Source organism: Ixodes scapularis, unplaced genomic scaffold (assembly GCF_016920785.2).
Source record: "Ixodes scapularis isolate PalLabHiFi unplaced genomic scaffold, ASM1692078v2 PGA_scaffold4__175_contigs__length_147842914, whole genome shotgun sequence".
Taxonomy (NCBI): Eukaryota; Metazoa; Arthropoda; class Arachnida; order Ixodida; family Ixodidae; genus Ixodes; species Ixodes scapularis.
In genome coordinates, this window is record NW_024609879.1 from 44,858,218 (window position 1) to 44,865,541 (window position 7,324).

Consider the following 7,324-nt stretch of genomic DNA (forward strand, 5'->3'; position numbering starts at 1 on the left):
TCTCGCGGCGTGACGAAGGCACAAGGAAAAGAGCCGCGACGAAAGCAGACATCCGAGGAGAAAACCAGCCTTCCCTTCAAAGCGGAAAGTGGTCCCTACCCGATCCCCCAAAACGCCTCTCAACAAGCCGACTCTAACTGGTCTTCCCTAGGGGTCAATCCGAGTGAGAGGGACCCAACCTCCCCCACACCGAAGCCCATCTGCTCTCCGCTCTTCTGTCCCCTTCCCTCTACCCCCGAGAGCGGACGCGACGGAGGCGCTGCCAACACCACGGAAGGACGCTCATGCTGCTGCGCCTCCTTTCTTCTCCACCATGCCGAGAATAGCTGCAACCTCCGCGCCACCAACGCAATACAAATGCGGTCACCCTGAAAATCAGAGCGAATTGGCGCTGCAAAATTACCACCAACAGTGCAGAGTGATAGAAATGATTATGTATCACAACCTAATTGCACTGGTAAGAGAGCTATTTAGCTATTCCAACAGCTCCTGGGGAGCCAGACTTTCGTGGAACGCTACCATGGCGAACACCAGCCCACAATCTAAGACGCAACTCAGGACGACCCGGGAAGGGGCAGCGTAATTTTTGCAATGGAATAGCAGAACTTCGCCCGCAGGAAGGCAGAATTTCTTTTCCGCTACCTAGAAGGGACAAGACCAATACAGCTGCTTCTACAAGAGGCCCCGGTTCCGAACCTCTCGCTGCCCGGCTACGACACGTATACGCGGCCCACCATACCGCATCGCCAACGAACGCCGAACGGTCCGGGCGGCAAAGCGCAGCCGCACACCGTCAATTGCAGGGGCAACGCAGTGGTCCTAGTGGCTGGCCGGGTCCCGCACGACGAGCTCGACTTCCAGCGGTGCTGCACGCAACATCAAGAGGTCATGGGTGTGGCCCGCCAACTCCCCCGATGTGAGGTCGTGGTGGTGTCGATATACGTCCATCCGTCGATCCGCAACAGCCTCACTATTGACTGGTCCTGGATCGAAGACCTGCGGAAAGGGCACCCCGATACCCTCCTCGTCATCGGGGGCGACTAAAAAAAACGCCACACGTGCTGGGGATCGAGGACCGACAGATACCACGGTTCGAATTTCGTTTGCGCAATGGAGGATAACCACCTTAGCCTGCTCAATGATCCGGACTTACCAACGCGAGTTGGCCAGCACGCCCGCCAGGACGACACCACGACAAACCTCACATGCACGAACCGGCGGTGGGCCCTCTTCTGGGAACTAAGAACAGACACGTGGGGGAGCGACCACCTGCCCATCTTCATTCGTTTGCGCGGCCACAAGATAACGGCGCAGAAACGAACTACGAGCGTCGTCTGCTGGGACGCCTTCCGCGCAGAGCTGGAGATCACACCCGCCACCACATCAGGCGGTGACCCGGAGGCGCACGAACTGGCCAAACTTCTACGGACAATACACGAAGCCAAGAGGTTGTCTACCCAGCAATTTCAGGTAGCGGAGGACAAGCCGTCGCCGGATTTGCACCTGGCTATCCTATGGCAACAACGCCTCGACGCGCTACGTGTGTACAAAGAGGACGAACGCCCCGACTACGATGTCGTCTAAACCTTAAAACGGCTGAAGCGCGCGATTACGCAAATACACTCTCTACAGACAGATGGTGCGACCTTTGCTCCAGCTTCAACGGTAACATGAGCGAACCGCGCATATGGCACATCTTTCGCAATTGGCAGGGCAAAACCAAGAGACGCACCGCGGCGCAGACAGCGGCTCTACGCATTGTTGGGTTCCGGAGGGAAGGAGGAAAACGCAGGAACGTCGATCCAGTGTAAGGTTTTAGATGATATAGTTAAAAAGATGAGGGGATGAATGGTAGCTCTCGGCTTAACCAGACCGAGCGTTCCTCTGGTCCCGCGCTCCCCTTTTTATATCCGGTCTGTTGATACACGTCACGGCTCGCGCAGCCTTCGCTCCCTTTAATTGGTAGAGCGGGAGGTGGTAGCGACAGCATTTTGGCTGCAGCCAGTTGTTCAGGATGGCGCGAGTTTTTAGTGGTAGTTGAAGAAGAAATTTCGCGCCGTGGCATGCTTGCGGATGGTAAGTGCCCGGGTGCTGTGGTCTCGCGTGCAGGTCAGTGGTTCCACTCCTTAACAACTTCCGCGTCGGCAAGGTGGTCTGTCGGACGGTGCCAGCTTGCAACTGGCCGGTCGAGAGACCTCCAGGACGCCGCCGAGACGCAGCAGGCCGCAACAGACAGGCAGAAACAGAGAGAGCGGAGCGAATGAAGAGAGACTCCCGCACGCTCAAGGTCATCTTGTATGTCTATTCTCTTTCGCAAAATTGCATGGGGTCTGTACTAAGGCATGCATGTAAACAAAGCAAAAAATAGAGTCTATTGGGGTAGCGTTCTATTCTTTCTAGTCATCTGCATAGCCCAGGCAGAAATTAGTCGCTGTGATGCATGCGTTCAGATCTAAATAAAACAAATTTTGTTTGATCCCCATACAATTCCATTGTAACTGATGCTCCGTCTTAGTTTACGTCGATACTTGCATTTAGCAAATAGAAAGTGGTAGCGTGTTAGTCTACATAAAACTCAACGCATCCGCAATTGTATTATCCCGACCTTTTGTGTATTCAACTGTGAAGTTGTACTGCTGTAGAGCTAAACTCCACCTCAGCAACCTTCCACTTTTCGATGACATCTGCAGAAGCCAAGTTAAGGGGCAGTGATTTGTTTGGAATACAAGTCTAGTCCCATCTATAACAAACTAAGTTTTTGAGCTGCCCATTAGGCCTCCTCACGACTAGTAAGTTTTCGGCTGGCGTATAAAATTTGGTGCTCATTGCCGTTCTCAGCCTTGTGGCACAGCATCACGCCAATACCTCGGTTGCTGGCGTCGCATTGAACAATGAAGGGTTTGTGTAATCAGGCGCTCTTAACACTGGTTTAGTTGTCAGTGATTCTTTAAGGCCACTAAATGACTGCTCCATTTGATCCGTCCAAACAATCACCTTTGGTTCTGTCTTTCTGAGTGCATCCGTGAGCGGGCTCGCCATTTGTGAGTATTTTCTGATAAATCTTGATAGTATCCTGTTAGCCCCAGGAACTTTCTTATATCCGACTGTGTCTTGGGTCGAGGAAACTCTTTCACGGCCAACATCTTAATTTCCGTGGGCCGGCGAAGTCCTTGACCGACAATGTGTCCCAAGTAGGACACTTCCGCCCTCCCGAACTCACATTTCTTTGCCTTAATCGTAAGACCGGTATTGGGAATGCGCTCCAAGACAGTCTGCAAGTGGACCAAAGGTTCTTCTTATGATTCCGAGAAAATGGCGACATCACCTAAGTAAGGCAAAAAAACCTCTTCCGTGCCCCTTAGAACCACATCCACTAACTTTGAAAAACAAAAACGGTGCGTTTTCCAGTCCGAAACTCAGCTTGAGGGGACGAAATGTCCCAATCGGAGAAATAAATGCCGCATATCTACTGGCACGCTCCGTCATCGGAACCTGTCAATAGCCTCTCACTAAGTCTATAGTCGAAATGTACTTGGCTCAAGTGACCCGCTCAATTCGGTCTTCGATGTTTGGGAACGGATAAGTTTGATCTCTTGTGATAAGGTTCAATCTACGGTAATCAACGCACGGTCTGGGGTCTTTCCCCAGTGCCTCTACTAAGATCAGAGGTGACATATAATCACTTTCGAAAGGCTCAATGATTCCCAAATCTAGCATTGTCTGAATCCCAGCTCTGAGGACCTCTTTCGGACATGGTGACACTCTGTATGGCCTTGAACGAACTGGCACACCCGATGTTAGTTCTATATCATGAGTGACGAGTGTAGTGTGACGCGGCCGGTTTATCAATAAATCCTGAAATTGTCCTAAGACCTTTCTTAGATCTGCAACTTGGCTCACGTGTAGTTCTGGCAGTCTTACACAAACCTCAATTACTTCCTCTGGGGTAAGTTCTTGCGAGGGTACTTCAAGCTTCGGAATATCTTGTAAGTGTATTTCCGCCACTTCCCTAAGAGTGAAGTTGAACATACTCTCCCTCATAATATAGGGTTTCAGCAAATTGCAACAATAGATAGTAGTTTTCTTTCCTTGTCTCGAAATGACATAATTTGTGTCCAACAGTTTCTCTTTAACTGTTGCAGGTCCTTCCCAGTAAACATCTAACTTGTTTTTCCGTGATGGTTTTAAGAACATCACCTTCTGTCCAACCTCCAATTTTCGATGTCTGGTGTGACGGTCATAATATTTCTTAGCAGATATTTGTGCTGTCTTCATGTTTTCTGCCGCGATGTCCGGCATCTGCTGTAGCTTATTAATGAGGCGGAATACATACTCAACAACTATGATGTCCTGCTCTGAACCCTCGCATACTTCTTTGATCATTTTTAATCGCGACCTCAACGTTCTCCTGTAAACTAGTTCCGCTGGACTGAACCCTGTCGCTTCACGTGGCACTGTTCTTCAAGCGAACATGGTTCCAGGCAAACATTTATCCCAATCTTCTGCATGGTCGAGAGAAGCAGCACGTAGCATTCGCTTGAACACAGAATGGCACTTCTCTACACTGTTTGTCTGCGGGTGGTGGTACACTGAGCTGTGAATCACCTTAATGCCTAGCTTCTCTAGACAGGTCGGCGTTAACGCGCTCACAAACACACTACCTTGATCCGTCTGAAGCTCCACTGTAAATCCTACCCGAGCAAAAACGGACAGCAAAGCATCCAGAACTGCCGCTGAGGAAACCTCGCTCAGTGAAACAGCCTCTGGAAACTTTGTTGCTGGGCAGAGCATAGTTAGAACATAGTTAAACCCTCTTTTTGTGGGAGGTAATAGCTCCACAATATCTACGACAAGCCTTCGGAATGGCTCTGTGATTGTCGGAACCAGTTTCAAAGGAGCCTTCCACCTCTCATTCGGTTCGCCTACTCTTTGGCAAATATCACAAGATCTTACAAAGTTTGAAGCGTCTTTAAAACAATTTGACTAAGATTAAGAAAGGTCTCTTGGAGAAGCCTTTTCTTAGTCTTAGTGATACCTAAATGCCTTGTCCAGGCGTTGCCGGGACATACAGTCAATAAGTCTGCACGGAACTTATGCGGCAGTACGACTTGTTCTAATGTGACCCCGCGACGATCACTGTACCGTCAATACAAAATACCATTTTTTTTAAAGAAGGCTATCTTCTTCCGAGCGATTTCCAGGGCAACAACGTCCCGGCGATGGCTCAGCGAGTCGTCTGTTTCCTGTTCTCGGATTAGCTCTGCGCGGTTTATGGTCAATAGCACGTCCAGGCTATCCGCTTTCAATGTTAAGACTCCCTCTTTTCAATTAGCGTCTAATAAAACTTGTCCGTCTTTTTGCGGGGAGACTCAATCGCCTTCTACTTCGTTCACTTTGTCGCCCTTACTGTCTACAGGCTCTGCTCTATTGATTTCTTTATTCGAGTCATTGCTACAAGCGTTAGGCATTGCCGTTGTGCCTTCCCCGTTTGTTTCACCGTAAGTTAACTGATGCGAAAGCTTACGAGCTGGCACTCTTGTCAGAGCTTGAACGACCTCTTCACCAAATACAATACCTTGATACGCTAGAATTTTCACTGATTTGTTGGAGAACAGGTACGAATACTGTGCTGGTAGATTTCGTGAGACAGCTGCCTCTGTGGTCAGCACGCCAAACGCACCTTGAATTTTAAGCTTGGCCATAGGCAGACATAGACTGTGTTCTTCAACGACTTGCTTTGTCCAAGCGCACTCACCGGTGTAATCTCCCTGGTTCACGAATGACGGGTGCACTACGTCCATGGTAGCGGCACTTTAGCTCAGTACCTTACATTCTTTGCCATTCACCTTTAGATCGTGCAAGTAAGGTCTCAGCAACTCCCAGTTTCCGTCCGTGTAAACGACGTATGAGAATGCAACATTCTCATTTCTGCACATCGATGCAATGTGACCTGGTTTTTGGCAAATGAAACTAATTATTTCCTTGCGTTTTTCGAAGGCTTTCTTTTCTTTATCTTCTACGTCATCTCCGTCACCATCTAGGTCCTTCTCTTTTCTTGAGGTTGAACTTTGGTCGCCTTGTCGATCTTTTTCGAAGGCGGATTTACGATATCCATAATTTGGAACTTCGTTGTCTCTTCGACCAGTTACAAATTTGTCCTCGCGACTGAGTTCTCGGCGCGTCACGAACTCTTCCGCTTGCTCTGCCGCTTTCCTAACCGGGGTCAGTTTCTCGCGGTCCAATAACCAGTTCCCATCGCAAAAACTGCTTTAGGCAGAACCGCTCAATTACCTTATCGTGGTCCCCGAACATCCCTTCGCTCTTTAGCCATTCTTCTAAGTTCCCTCTTAACGAGTACTCAAACTCCGTGAAAGCCTCTCCGGGCTTCTTTGTGGCATTTCTAAATTTTAAACGAAACGCCTCGGCAGACAACCGGTACTTGCAGAGTAAACTAATCTTAACTACATCATAATTAGCAGCGTCATTGGTACTGAGGCGCGCCATTACTTCCGCCGCCTCCCCTGGAAGTAATGTTAATAGTCTCTGCGTCCACGTGTTGCGATGAAACGACATTCTCTCGCACGTTATCTCGAAATTAACTAAATATAGCCTAATGTCATCTCCTACTTTAAATGGTTGCATATATTTGCTCATCTTAAAGGATTCCCTTCCTTCACCAAAGCCAGTAATGTTAAGTCCCCCCCCCCCTTGAAGCGGTTCCGTCGGTGCACTTCGCCGTATACACCGATGATGTCACCATCTGGGCAAGGACGGGATCGGCGGGCGAACAGGAGCACGCGCTTCAGCTTGGCCTCGACGTCATACAGGGCTTTCTTCGAAATGTGGGCATGACTGCCTTGGCCGAGAGGACCGAATACTTCGTGGTTCTCAACGGGCCCCACAGAAAGACTGAAGCGGTCCGCAACTAAATCGCCATCAGCATGTCCGGCCAAAGGATACGGTGAAAACCTTCCGTTCAGATCCTGGGAGCCAACATAGATCAAGATGAAAAAGGCACCACGTGGGTGACAAAAGTCCCTTGCAGTTCAGATCCCTCCTCCGCCTCATGCGTAGAATCACATACCTCCAGTGGGGCACACGTGAGTGAGAAACGCGCCAGCTCGTCACGGCACTGCTTGAATCCCGTATCCTCTACGGCTATAACTATCACGTCCTTACGCGCAGGGAGGCGGAACAACTCGAGACACTCATGGCGAATTCCACGGCTCGTTTTGGAGCGCTCCGGGATCAGTTGACCAGATCCGGAAGGGAGCACATGATCCGAACGGACCCGCGCCACCTACGGATCCCCAGATGAACATGA

The 7,324-nt window shown here is 49.8% G+C and overlaps 1 pseudogene; it reads left to right on the forward strand.

Annotated features, from left to right (window-relative positions):
• Positions 1-313: 313 nt before the first annotated feature.
• Positions 314-1,811, forward strand: LOC120843339 (annotated as a pseudogene).
• The last annotated feature ends 5,513 nt before the right edge of the window (positions 1,812-7,324 follow it).